This window comes from Mus musculus, chromosome 10 (assembly GCF_000001635.26).
Source record: "Mus musculus strain C57BL/6J chromosome 10, GRCm38.p6 C57BL/6J".
Classification (NCBI taxonomy): domain Eukaryota; kingdom Metazoa; phylum Chordata; class Mammalia; order Rodentia; family Muridae; genus Mus; species Mus musculus.
In genome coordinates this window covers 91245174-91260371 of record NC_000076.6, presented here as the reverse complement: position 1 = coordinate 91260371, position 15198 = coordinate 91245174, and the positions used below count along the sequence as shown (strand labels likewise).

General features: G+C 42.2%; 1 pseudogene; it reads left to right on the top strand.

The window, feature by feature from the left end:
• Gm18705 (predicted gene, 18705) lies at window positions 998–1858 on the top strand (annotated as a pseudogene).

Sequence of the window (15198 nt, the reverse complement as noted above, 5' to 3'; positions counted from 1 at the left end):
CACTAGGACCAAACAAAATCGTAATTAAAATGACTTTTTGTTGTTGTTGTTCTCCTGTTTAAGTATTACTCTTTTACGGTTCTTAAGCTTTGACTCGTGTGTGTGTGTGTGTGTGTGTGTGTGTGTGTGTGTGTGTGTGTGTGTGTTTTAGCTGTGAAATGTTTTAATTCCCTCAAAGGGGAAAAATAGTTCTTCAGGAGATGTGGATAGATCCGCAGCCACAAGGAGATTCTAATGGCGTTTGTGTGCTTCTCTGAGGGCCCAGCAAAAATTTTACTCCAATGAGCTTGGTACCATGTTGGGTTTGTTGTTGTTGTTGTTGTTGTTGTTGTTGTTGTTGTTGTTGTTGTTGTTGATTTAATTATCTAAACATTGACTTTCCAAGCGTCTTACCATCAAGGTCAATAAAATCCACTTCACCTAGCTGTTCTCCTGACTAACCATGGAAACTACTCAAGTCATTTAACCTAATTTTATTTTGCTTGCCCTTAAAATGAAAATAATAGGCCTGGTGCTGGAACCAGGAAGGCGCTGAGCTTAAATTGAAGCAAGTTCTGAGGACGCCGGTGGCGCTGTTATTAGAAGAGGGGGTTCCAGGTTCCCACGTCGGGAGGTGCGAAACTGAAGGTTGAGCCAGAAATAGGACGCTGGTCTTCAGACACTGAAGAGGAAAGTACCCAAGGAGCTAAAGGGATCTGCAACCCTATAGGTGGATCAACATTATGAACTAACCAGTACCCCGGAGCTCTTGACTCTAGCTGCATATGTATCAAAAGATGGCCTAGTCGGCCATCACTGGAAAGAGAGGCCCATTGGACACTCAAACTTTATATGCCCCAGTACAGGGGAATGCCAGGGCCAAAAAGGGGGAGTGGGCGGGTAGGGGAGTGGGGGTGGGAGGGTATGGGGGACTTTTGGTATAGCATTGGAAATGTAAATGAGCTAAATACCTAATAAAAAATGGAAAAAAAAAAGAAAATATCCAATAAAAAATTGAAAAAAAAAAGAGAGAAAAAAGAAACACTGGAGGCGCTCCTCTTCAAGCAGCTCTTCAGACAGCAGGACATACAGCCACAAGAAGGGTGGGAGGAGGCCGAGGTCCAACTCAAGATCCTGGTCTAGAGACCGCCAGCCTCGCTCACATTCTTATGAGAGGAGACGCAGGCTCAGATCAAGCAGCAGCTCTTCTTATGGCTCCAGAAGGAAAAGAAGTCGCAGTCATTCCAGGGGCCGAGGGAAACCCTATAGAGTTCATAGGTCTCGGTCAAAAAGCAGAACAAGAAGGTCCAGGTCAAGGCCTCATCCACGCTCACATTGTAGAAGCAGTGAAAGATCCAGTCACAGAAGAAATCGTAGTAGGTCCAGAGACAGAGACAGACATAAAGTCTGGGACAAAGAGAAAAGAGAAAAGAAGGATAAAGGCAAAGACAAAGAAGTGCACAGCATCAAACGCAGGGATTCTGGAAACATCAAAGCTGCATTAGAACATCTGCCTCCAGCTGAGCAGGCCAAAGCCAGACTACAATTGGTCCTTGAAGCTGCTGCAAAAGCTGATGAAGCATTAATAGCCAAAGAAAGGAGTGAGGAAGAAGCAAAGAGAAGAAAAGAAGAAGACCAAAAATTGAAGCAATTGAAAGTGATTCATTTGTTCAGCAGACATTCAGATCAAGTAAAGACGTCAAAAAGGCAGTACAACCAAGTGAAGTGCAGCGTGTGACTGCAGCATCAGGACCAGCATCCGCAGCTGCTGAGCCACCCAGCACTGGAAAGGAAATAGACCCTGACAGCATCCCCATGGCTATCAAGTACCAAGATGACAATTCTCTAGCTCAGTCAAATTTATTTATTGAAAAGGCCGGTTCCTGGTGAGAGCACAGGGGTCCACCCGGCCCGAGAGGCTTCTGCCTCACGTTCCGTGGGGGCCACCTTGGTTCCGGGACTCCTCGGCAGGCGGTCTGCGGGTGAGAGTGTGGAACACAGAGGCCAGCAGCTTCTGGAACGGGCGAGAGCCACAGAGCCTCTGAGGCGGCGCCATTTCCGGCTCCAGACAACCGGCCACCTTCCTGGTGAGAGCACAGGGGTCCACCCGGCCCGAGAGGCTTCTGCCTCACGTTCCGCGGGGGCCACCTTGGTTCTGGGACTCCGCAGCGGGCAGTCTGCAGGCCAAAGCAACACAGCTTCTGGGAAAGATCCTGTTTTGGGCCTTCATCTTCGGCCAGGAGGAGGTCCAAACACCAGATAACTGTGCACCTCCCTGAAAGAGGAGAGCTTACCTGCAGAGACTGCTCTGACCACTGAAACTCAGGGAAGAGAGCTAGTCTCCCTGGTCTGCTGATATAGTGTAACAAAATCACCAGAGGAACAATCTCTAAACAGAGACAACTATAACAACTAACTCCAGAGATTACCAGATGACAAAAGGTAAACGTAAGAATCTTACTAACAGAAACCAGGACTACTCACCATCATCAGAACCCAGCACTCCCACTTCGCCCAGTCCAGGGCACCCTAACACACCTGAAAAGCTAGACCTGGATTTAAAAGCATATCTCATGATGATGGTAGAGGACATCAAGAAGGACTTAAATAACTCACTTAAAAAATACAGGAGAACACTGCTAAACAAGTAGAAGACATTAAAGAGGAAACACAAAAATCCCTTAAAGAATTACAGGAAAACATAACCAAACAGGAAGAAGACATTAAAGAGGAAACACAAAAATCCCTTAAAGAATTGCAGGAAAACACAACCAAACAGGTGATGGAATTGAATAAAACCATCCAAGACCTAAAAAGGGAAGTAGACACAATAAAGAAAACCCAAACTGAGGCAACAGTGGAGATAGAAACACTAGGAAAGAAATCTGGAACCATAGATGTGAGCATCAGCAACAGAATACAAGAAATGGAAGAGAGAATCTCAGGTGCAGAAGATTCCATAGAGAACATCGGCACAACAATCAAAGAAAATGGAAAATGCAAAAGGATCCTAACTCAAAACATCCAGGAAATCCAGGACACAATGAGAAGACCGAACCTACAGATAATAGGAGTGGATGAGAATGAAGATTTTCAACTCAAAGGACCAGCAAACATCTTCAACAAGATTATTGAAGAAAACTTCCCAAATCTAAAGAAAGATACCCATGAACATACAAGAAGCCTACAGAACTCCAAATAGACTGGACCAGAAAAGAAATTCCTCCCAACACATAATAATCAGAACAACAAATGCACTAAATAAAGATAGAATACTAAAAGCAGTAAGGGAAAAAGGTCAAGTAACATATAAAGGCAAGCCTATCAGAATTACACCAGATTTTTCACCAGAGACTATGAAAGCCAGAAGAGCCTGGACAGATGTTATACAGACACTAAGAGAACACAAATTCCAGCCCAGGCTACTATACCCAGCCAAACTCTCAATCGCCATAGATGGAGAAACCAAAGTATTCCACGACAAAACTAAATTCACCCATTATCTCTCCACGAATCCAGCCCTTCAAAGGATAATAACAGAAAAAAACCAATACAAGGACGGGAACCACGCCCTAGAAAAAACAAGAAGATAATCCCTCAACAAAACTAAAAGAAGACAGCCACAAGAACAGAATGCCAACTTTAACAACAAAAACAACAGGAAGCAACAATTACTTTTCCTTAATATCTCTTAATATCAATGGTCTCAACTCCCCAATAAAAAGACATAGACTAACAGACTGGCTACACAAACAGGACCCAACATTCTGCTGCTTACAGGAAACCCATCTCAGGGAAAAAGACAGACACTACCTCAGAGTGAAAGGCTGGAAAACAATTTTCCAAGCAAATGGTCTGAAGAAACAAGCTGGAGTAGCCATTTTAATATCGGATAAAATCGACTTCCAACCCAAAGTTATTAAAAAAGACAAGGAGGGACACTTCATACTCATCAAAGGTAAAATCCTCCAAGAGGAACTCTCAATTCTGAATATCTATGCTCCAAATGCAAGGGCAGCCACATTCATTAAAGACACTTTAGTAAAGCTCAAAGCACACGTTGCACCTCACACAATAATAGTGGGAGACTTCAACACACCACTTTCATCAATGGACAGATCGTGGAAACAGAAACTAAACAGGGACACAGTGAAACTAACAGAAGTTATGAAACAAATGGACCTGATAGATATCTACAGAACATTTTATCCTAAAACAAAAGGATATACCTTCTTCTCAGCACCTCACGGGCCTTCTCCAAAATTGACCATATAATTGGTCACAAAACAGGCCTCAACAGATACAAAAATATTGAAATTGTCCCATGTATCCTATCAGACCACCATGGCCTAAGACTGATCTTCAATAACAACATAAATAAGGGAAAGCCAACATTCATGTGGAAACTGAACAACACTCTTCTCAATGATACCTTGGTCAAGGAAGGAATAAAGAAAGAAATTAAAGACTTTTTAGAGTTTAATGAAAATGAAGCCACAATGTACCCAAACCTTTGGGACACAATGAAAGCATTTCTAAGAGGGAAACTCATAGCTCTGAGTGCCTCCAAGAAGAAACGGGAGAGAGCACATACTAGCAGCTTGACAACACATCTAAAAGCTCTAGAAAAAAAGGAAGCAAATTCACCCAAGAGGAGTAGACGGCAGGAAATAATCAAACTCAGGGGTGAAATCAACCAAGTGGAAACAAGAAGAACTATTCAAAGAATTAACCAAACGAGGAGTTGGTTCTTTGAAAAAATCAACAAGATAGATAAACCCTTAGCTAGACTCACTAAAGGGCACAGGGACAAAATCCTAATTAACAAAATCAGAAATGAAAAGGGAGACATAACAACAGATCCTGAAGAAATCCAAAACACCATCAGATCCTTCTACAAAAGGCTATACTCAACAAAACTGGAAAACCTGGACGAAATGGACAAATTTCTGGACAGATACCAGGTACCAAAGTTGAATCAGGATCAAGTTGACCATCTAAACAGTCCCATATCACCTAAAGAAATAGAAGCAGTTATCAATAGTCTCCCAGCCAAAAAAAGCCCAGGACCAGATGGGTTTAGTGCAGAGTTCTATCAGACCTTCAAAGAAGATCTAATTCCAGTTCTGCACAAACTATTTCACAAAATAGAAGTAGAAGGTACTCTACCCAACTCATTTTATGAAGCCACTATTACTCTGATACCTAAACCACAGAAAGACTCAACAAAGATAGAGAACTTCAGACCAATTTCTCTTATGAATATCGATGCAAAAATCCTCAATAAAATTCTCGCTAACCGAATCCAAGAACACATTAAAGCAATCATCCATCCTGACCAAGTAGGTTTTATTCCAGGGATGCAGGGATGGTTTAATATACGAAAATCCATCAATGTAATCCATTATATAAACAAACTCAAAGACAAAAACCACATGATCATCTCGTTAGATGCAGAAAAAGCATTTGACAAGATCCAACACCCATTCATGATAAAAGTGTTGGAAAGATCAGGAATTCAAGGCCCATACCTAAACATGATAAAAGCAATCTACAGCAAACCAGTAGCCAACATCAAAGTAAATGGAGAGAAGCTGAAAGCAATCCTACTAAAATCAGGGACTAGACAAGGCTGCCCACTTTCTCCCTACCTTTTCAACATAGTACTTGAAGTATTAGCCAGAGCAATTCGACAACAAAAGGAGATCCAGGGGATACAAATTGGAAAAGAGGAAGTCAAAATATCACTTTTTGCAGATGATATGATAGTATATATAAGTGACCCTAAAAATTCTACCAGAGAACTCCTAAACCTGATAAACAGCTTCGGTGAAGTAGCTGGATATAAAATAAACTCAAACAAGTCAATGGCCTTTCTCTATACAAAGAATAAACAGGCTGAGAAAGAAATTAGGGAAACAACACCCTTCTCAATAGTCACAAATAATATAAAATATCTTGGCGTGACTCTAACTAAGGAAGTGAAAGATCTATATGATAAAAACTTCAAATCTCTGAAGAAAGAAATTAAAGAAGATCTCAGAAGATGGAAAGATCTCTCATGCTCATGGATTGGCAGGATCAACATTGTAAAAATGGCTATCTTGCCAAAAGCAATCTACAGATTCAATGCAATCCCCATCAAAATTCCAACTCAATTCTTCAACGAATTAGAAGGCGCAATTTGCAAATTCATCTGGAATAACAAAAAACCTAGGATAGCAAAAAGTCTTCTCAAGGATAAAAGAACCTCTGGTGGAATCACCATGCCTGATCTAAAGCTTTAGTACAGAGCAATTGTGATAAAAACTGCATGGTACTGGTATAGAGACAGACCAGTAGACCAATGGAATAGAATTGAAGACCCAGAAATGAACCCACACACCTATGGTCACTTGATCTTCGACAAGGGAGCTAAAACCATCCAGTGGAAGAAAGACAGCATTTTCAACAATTGGTGCTGCCACAACTGGTTGTTATCGTGTAGAAGAATGCGCATCGATCCATACTTATCTCCTTGTACTAAGGTCAAATCTAAGTGGATCAAGGAACTTCACATAAAACCAGAGACACTGAAACTTATAGAGGAGAAAGTGGGGAAAAGCCTTGAAGATATGGGCACAGGGGAAAAATTCCTGAACCGAACAGCAATGGCTTGTGCTGTAAGATCGAGAATTGACAAATGGGACCTAATGAAACTCCAAAGTTTCTGCAAGGCAAAAGACACCGTCAATAAGACAAAAAGACCACCAACAGATTGGGAAAGGATCTTTACCTATCCTAAATCAGATAGGGGACTAATATCCAACATATATAAAGAACTCAAGAAGGTGGACTTCAGAAAATCAAATAACCCCATTAAAAAATGGGGCTCAGAACTGAACAAAGAATTCTCACCTGAGGAATACCGAATGGCAGAGAAGCACCTGAAAAAATGTTCAACATCCTTAATCATCAGGGAAATGCAAATCAAAACAACCCTGAGATTCCACCTCACACGAGTCAGAATGGCTAAGATCAAAAATTCAGGTGACAGCAGATGCTGGCGTGGATGTGGAGAAAGAGGAACACTCCTCCATTGTTGGTGGGATTGCAGGCTTGTGCAACCACTCTGGAAATCCGTCTGGCGGTTCCTCAGAAAATTGGACATAGTACTACCGGAGGATCCCGCAATACCTCTCCTGGGCATATATCCAGAAGATGCCCCAACTGGTAAGAAGGACACATGCTCCACTATGTTCATAGCAGCCTTATTTATAATAGCCAGAAGCTGGAAAGAACCCAGATGCCCCTCAACAGAGGAATGGATACAGAAAATGTGGTACATCTACACAATGGAGTACTACTCAGCTATTAAAAAGAATGAATTTATGAAATTCCTAGCCAAATGGATGGACCTGGAGGGCATCATCCTGAGTGAGGTAACACATTCACAAAGGAACTCACACAATATGTACTCACTGATAAGTGGATATTAGCCCAAAACCTAGGATACCCAAGATATAAGATACAATTTCCTAAACACATGAAACTCAAGAAAAATGAAGACTGAAGTGTGGACACTATGCCCCTCCTTAAAAGTGGAAACAAAACACCCTGGGAAGGAGTTACAGAGACAAAGTTTGGAGGTGAGATGAAAGGATGGTCCATGTAGAGACTGCCATATCCAGGGATCCACCCCATAATCAGCATCCAAACGCTGACACCATTGCATACACTAGCAAGATTTTATCGAAAGGACCCAGATGTAGCTGTCTCTTGTGAGCCTATGCCGGGGCCTAGCAAACACAGAAGTGGATGCTCACAGTCAGCTAATGGATGGATCACAGGACTCCCAATGGAGGAGCTAGAGAAAGTACCCAAGGAGCTAAAGGGATCTGCAACCCTATAGGCGGAACAACATAATGAACTAACCAGTATCCCGGAGCTCTTGACTCTAGCTGCATATGTATCAAAAGATGGCCTAGTCGGCCATCACTGGAAAGAGAGGCCCATTGGACACGCAAACTTTATATGCCCCAGTACAGGGTAACGCCAGGGCCAAAAAGGGGGAGTGGGTGGGTAGGGGAGTGGGGGTGGGTGGGTATGGGGGACTTTTGGTATAGCATTGGAAATGTAAATGAGCTAAATACCTAATAAAAAATGGAAAAAAAAAGAAAAAAAAGAAAAGGCCGAGGCTGAAGAAAAGTAGTTCAAGAGATTAATCGCTCTCCAACAAGAAAGGCTGATGGGCAGTCCCGTGGCCTAAGCACGGACTTACGGTTGGATGACAGTAACCTCAAAAAAAAAAAAAAGGACCAATATTAACCTTCAGTCTTAAAAATAATTTAGCCAATTACATAAATCTCATAATCTCATTTCTTCCCTTATGGTCAACTAAATATGTGGTAATTTGAATCTAACATTGTGAACAGTGAATCTGTTATAAAAGCTCTGAGTGCATGAAAACATATTTCACTGTTAATAAAGTGAATAGTAAAAAAATAAAATAATATAATAATAATTGTAAACTTAAAGAAAGTTTCAGACTGAGTGGTTGTGGTACATGCCTTTAATTCCAGCACCCAAAGGCAGAGGCAGGTGGAGCTCTGTGAGTTTGAGGCCAACCTGGTCTACAGAGTTTGTTTCAGGACAGCCAGGGTAAGGAGGAAGAGGAGGAGGAAGAGGAGGAGGAGGAAGAAGAGGAAGAGGAGAGGGAAGAAGAAGAGGAGGAGGATGAAAGGGAAGAAGGGAGGGAGGAAGGGAGGGAGAATAAGAGAGGTAGGAATTAAGGAAGGAAGGGAGGAAGGAAGGAAGGAAAGAAGGAAGGAAGGAAAGAAGGAAGGAAGGAAGGAAGGAAGGAAGGAAGGAAGGAAGGAAGGAAGGAAGGAAGGAAGGAAGGAAGGGAGGAAGGGAGGGAGGGACAGAGGGAGGGGGGAGAAAGCTGAAGTTGCTGAATCTGTCTTCCTGAGGAATGTGCTGAAAGGCTGAGTTTTCTAGAACCTCGCCACATGACCATGCTATCCTTCTTAGCACATGCCTCTCTTGTCCCATGGAAAGACAAGCCATGCTTCTCACTTTTAAGAGACTTCTACAGATCTCTTCTTCCTCCACCCCAAATTCCAAACCTCTGTGTCAAGCGAATCACTCCCTGCTCTACATTTAAGATCTCCTAACAGCTTCTCACCAAGTCATAATATATATTCAACTATTATCTATTGCTGTCTTTCCCAACTAGGTTGCTTGTTCCTTGGGGCATTAAGAATGTCTTATTTGGAAGCCTGTGAAGGTAGTTAAATGGATAGAAGCGCCTGTCACACAAGACCTGAGTTAAAAATCCCCCAGAAAAAATATAAAAGTCACACACATAGCACAAGTGTCTTGGGGCTTCTATTGCTGCAATGAAACACCATGACCAAAAAGCAAGTTGGGGAGGAAAGGGTTTATTTAGTTTATGCTTCTGTAGCACTGTTCATTAACGGAAGCCAGGACAGGAACTCAAACAGGACAGGAACCTGGAGGCAGAAGCTGATGTAATGGCCATGGTGGAGTGCTGCTTACTGGCTTGCTTCTCATAGCTTGCTCAGACTGCTTGCTTATAGACCCAGCACCACCAGCTCAGGGATGGCACCACCCACAATGGGCTGGGCCTTTCACCATGTATCACAAATTAATAAAATTCCCTGCAGGCGTGTCTACTTATAAGCTAATCTTCTGGGGGCATTTTCTTAACAGAGGTTCCCTCTTGGATGACTATAGCTTGTGTCAAGGTGGCATAAATCTAACCAGCACAATGGCTTAGCAGACAAAGATTGATCCCAGCAACCCACATAGTGGAAGAAGAGAATCCACTCCAAGTGTTTCTCTGACCTCCATGTGCAAACACTAGTGCACATACTACTCGCATAATAAATAAATGTGTGTGGGGGGGTGGGAAACTAAGAGTCTAGAAGCAAAAGTCTGAAAAAACCATTTTCCCAAGACCACCCAAACTTCTGAGCTTTATGGAAAGGATAAAGAGAATATACTGTTTGGACAAGACAAAGAGAAAAACACAAATTTTTGAAAATTTAGTCTTTGTGAGTGCCCACTTTTTAAGCTGGGGCAGGTTCTATGGGAATAAAAGCTTTTAAAACTGCCAAATAAATAATAAAATCTGGATTGTAAAAAAATAATAATAATAATTAATTTTTTAAAACTGCCGAATAAGTTTGGTTTTTTGCTGTTTTGTTTTGCCTTTCACATTTGCCTTTCCCTTGTGCAAAGCAAATTCCCACGTTGCAACCCAGCCTAGTATGAATCTTCAGGGCTAATGATGAACCGGGGTCGGTAATGGAAATCGCTACTGACCTTTCATGGGGCTTTCTCTCTCTAGCCTCGCTCTGTGCTGTTTGAAAGGTCTGCTCCGACTCAGAAACTGTCTGCCATCGATTTCTCCGCGCCCCTCCCAGCACAGAGCTTGAAAGCGACCTGGAAAGTCTTGCTATGTGTTTTCTCATTACTGGGTCGACATCATCGGAAATGCTGATTAATGATTCTGTCCTGGAAACGGCGACTGTCGACCTGGTAATTACTGTGTGGATCGTGTCCAGGGTGCAGCAAGCTTATCATACACACAGAGTCTCCCAGAAGTGTGTCTTTTATAACTTTCCGGGGAGTGGGGTGGAGGTGGGGCTGCGAAACTTTGTGGTTCTTGATTAAAAACCTGTGTGGGATGGGAATATTAGTTCTTTTTGTTAGCGTTTATTTTATCGCCGTCTTCTTCCTTTTCAGTTAGAATTGACCTTCCCTATACAAGGGTTCCCCCTAGATTTTTTTTTACATATCACCCCTCTACTGAACATTTGCAGGCTTTTTTTTTTCTTGCCGTTATTTTCCAGACAACACAATCTAACAACTGTTGAAACGTTTACCTCATATTCAGTGTTACAAGTCATCTAGAGACAATTCTAAGTATTCAGGAGAATGTGCATAGGTTATATGCAAATTTTGGGTTGTTTTATATGAAAGACTTGAGCATCTGTGGGTTATGGTATCCATGAACACCTAGAACAAATCTCCAGATGATGACAAACAATCCTCCTCCCCCTCCTCCTCCCCCCCCTCCTCCTCTTTTATTCCTCCTCCCTTTCATTGACGCTTTCTTGAGAGCTGAGCCATTCTCTCACCCCTTCCTCCTTCTTAATAAGTCAGGACTCTGACAATTGCTTAGTGTTTCATCCGTTTTTCTTTTTCCTCTACTTTCCCTGTTTTCCATCCAATTTTATAATCTCTTCTCCCTTTAGCTAATCAGTTTTCAGCTCTTTTTTTTTTCTGTCTGATTGATGTTTTACGTTTCAGCAAAATACAGTTGACAGATGCCATAGATTTTCGGGTAAACACAGAAGCTGACAACCATAGTCTCTCTTCACTTTAAAGGCAGTTTGGGGGCCAGAGAGATGGCTCAGTGGTTAAGGGTATGTCAGGGTTTCTAGGGTTTCTAAGATAACTGGAGTTTAGTTTCCAGCACCTACGCTGAGCATCTCACAACCACCTATATCTATCTCAGGAGGCACCAGCGCTCACATGCACATACACACAATTTGTTTAAATATATTACCAGACATGGTGATTCATGCCTTTAATTCCAGCACTCACTCAAGAGACAATGCCAACAAATCTCTGTGAGTTTGAAACTCGCCTTGTCTACATAGTGAGTTGTAAGCCAGCCAGGGCCACATAAAGAGACCTTGTCTCAAAAAACAAGACAACAAAAATAAAGAGTTGTTTCCTTTAAAAATATATTTGAGCTGGGCGTGGTGGCATATGCCTTTAATCCCAGCACTTGGGAGGCAGAGGCAGGCAGATTTCTGAGTTCGAGGCCAGCCTGCTCTACAAAGTGAGTTCCAGGACAGCCAGGGCTATACAGAGAAACCCTGTCTCAAAAATCCAAAAAAGTAAAATAAAAAAATTTTTTAAAAATTAAATATATATATATATATATTTGAATGTAGTTAGGAAGAAAATAATTCCTTAAAAAGTTATGCCTTTGTATGATATAGCTGTTTTATTGCTGTGAACAGACACCATGACCAAAGCAACTCTTATCAAGGCAAACATTTAATTAGGGCTGGCTTACAGTTTCAGAGGTTCAGTCCATTATCACCATGGCAGGAAACATGGCAGTGTACAGGGAGACATGGTGCTGGAGGAGCCAAGAGTTCTACATCTTGATCCAGAGGCAATGAGGAGGAGACTGTGCTCTGAGCTGGGCAGAGCTTGGGCACTAGGAGACCTCAAAACCCACCTACACAGTGACACACTTCCTCTAACAAGGCCACACCCACTCCATCATGGCCACACCTCCTAATAGTGCCACTTCCCATGGGCCAAGAATATTTAAACCACCACAATAGCCTAAAACTGAGTTGTTCCTAGCCAACCTGCAAAAGGGACTCTCACTCAAAATTTGAGCTAAGTGTCCAGACTAATAATAGCATACATGTATTTAGATGTTTGATCCACATCTGTTTCCAGACTTGAAAATAAAATTTGGCAACTTCTGTATGCAATGAACTACAGCCTATCTTGATGTCCAAGCAAATTATAACCTAATGCTAACTCTCTCACTGGACATGGAGTTAATTGTTTTGGCTAGACTGGCTAGATTCACCTTCCTCTACCCCACCCCACACCCAACACTGGGGGCTTTGACATGCAGTACCACATATAGCTTAATTGTGTCTTTTGGTTTATGTGTGTGTGTGTGTGTGTGTGTGTGTGTGTTGCATTTGTGGAGTCAAGAAGACAACTTACAGAAATTGGTTCTTACCTTCCATTCTGTGGGTTCTGGGACTCCAGCTCAAATCTTCAAACTTAGTGGCAGGCATCTTTACCATCTGAGCTGTCTCAATAGACTCCAGAAATTTTTTAACATACCAAAAGCTTTATTTGCATAATTGAGGCTTTTCTTTGGAGAAGCAGGGCAAATACCTCAAGCAGGCCCCAAACAGCTTGAGAAGAGGAGGAAAGGAAATGCCTTGGGTTCCTTATTTTATTTAAGGTCTACAAGGAGGGTGAAGCTTCCCAGAGCACAAAGAGACCATCAAGGAGAAAACAGTCCCCTACATTTGAGGCACTTGCTCACCTACAAGATGTGACTTCAATACAACAATATTTATGCCCTTGCCGATAGTCTAATGATGAAGGGTTGCTGTAGTCAGATACAATTGGCAAGCCCTCCTTCAAATACAAAAATCAAAGATTCCCATGAAACTTAGAATAACATTGAAGAAAGAGCACAGCCTGTGGACCTGGCTTCCAGCTTTTATTTTCCTTTGCTACTTTTAAAATCTTTCAAAATGGACTCTGTCCAAGGGGGGTTAAAAACTACTGCATCAATTATAAAGTACATTTTTCTCTCACACTTCAGCGCCCCCCAAAACTGGATAAACTGGAATTACTTTTTACTCTCTGAAACAGGGTCTTGCTATGTTGCCCATGTCGACCCGCAGACTCATAATCCTCCTGCCTCAAATGCTGGAATTAAAAGCACGAGCCGCAGCCAGCTTCAAGTAGTTCTGACCCCTAGTTCAGACTCACTGCCATCTGAGTCACTGGCCCTCTCAAATACTCTTCACCAATATGATTGACAGCTTTTTTCCTAATAGTGTATAAAAAAATGAAATGTATAATCAATGGCTTAGCCAAACGCAGTAAGTTTGCCTATTAGTAAGTGCACCGTCAAAATGAGCTCCGCCAAGAGTGGCAAAGGGTTTCTCAGCTGTGGCAGGCAAGGAGAGTGGAAGAGCACTCCTAGAACAAAGAAGTAAGGATTTTATTTTGGAGAACCTGTACATATTTACATAGGAAAGACAGCCTGTGTGGGGTTTTGTTTTTGTTTTTATTTTAATTTCCTAGACCAAGATCGTGCAGCACATATTTGTAAAGTCAAAACTGGGGAACAGGAACACTTTGGGGCACGCTCAATTTGTCATATCATAAAGCAGTACACAGATGGGCTGGGCCAGGCATGGTGGCACATGTCTTCAATCTCAGCACTCAGGAGGCAGAGTCAGGCAGATCCCTGTGGGTTTGAGGCTAGCCTACATACCAGGCTCCAGGACAGTCAAGACTAAGTAGACTCTGTCTCAAAATATAAAAATAAAAATAAACACAAGAATGCCTCTGCACATGCTCCGCTCTCTCTAAATGCTTTGGACATTTTAATTATATTAATATGGAAGTTTGCCCCTTAAAGATGCAAATCCTTGCCGGGGGGCGGGGGGGTGGAGGTGCAAATCCCAACTAACAGTGACATCATAGATTATAGAAATTTGGTACTTTATTGGGTTGTGTTGAAGAAAAAAAGTGAATATACTTTATTCATTCTAGACTCTCTAGATAAGTGTGTCGTATACGTCTTCCAGCCTTGGTTTCCTCATATGTAAAGTTGGAGTAATAGAAGAACTAACTGCACACAGTTGTTGTGAGGGCCACATGAGTCAGTAGATGTCAAGAGCTCAAAATATTGCCAGGCAAAAAGTGCCTGGGCTTATCTTCTGCAAGTCTCCCAGTCCATCATTCTCTTGCTTATTTAAATCAAGAATTTGTCCTTTATTCCCCAAACATTGGATGTTCCATGCTGTAGTGGTTTGAATATGTTTGGCCCAGAGAGTGGCACTATTTGGAGGTGTGGCCTTGGAGTAGATGTGTCACTGTGGGTGTGGGTTTTAAGACCGTCTTCCTAACTACCTGGAAGTCAGTATTCTCCTACCAGCCTTCAGATGAAGATGTAGAACTCTCAGCTCCTTCCACACCATGCCTCTCTGGATGCTGCCATGCTCCTGCCTTGATGATAATGGACTGAACCTCTGAACCTGTAAGCCAGCCCCAATTAAATGTTGCCCTTATAACAGTTGCCATGGTCATGGCATCTGTTCACAGCAGTAAAACCCTAACTAAGACACATGGGTTCCAGGAAGGTCCTAGGATCATCTCAGCACACACACACATGCTATGGCATATATGTGAAAGTCAACTTGCAGGAATCAGCTCTCCATCCATCATATAGGTTCCAGGTATTAAACTCAGTGTTAGATGGCTGCTAGTGCCTTTACCCGCTGGGCAAGCTCATTGGCCTTGTCACTAACACATTTATCTAACTCATCAATTTCCATAGGTGCATTCAGGCTGCCTTTCTGTATCTGTAAGATGAGAAAAACTAAAGCAGAGATTTCAGGCAGCAATGATGAGCCTTAA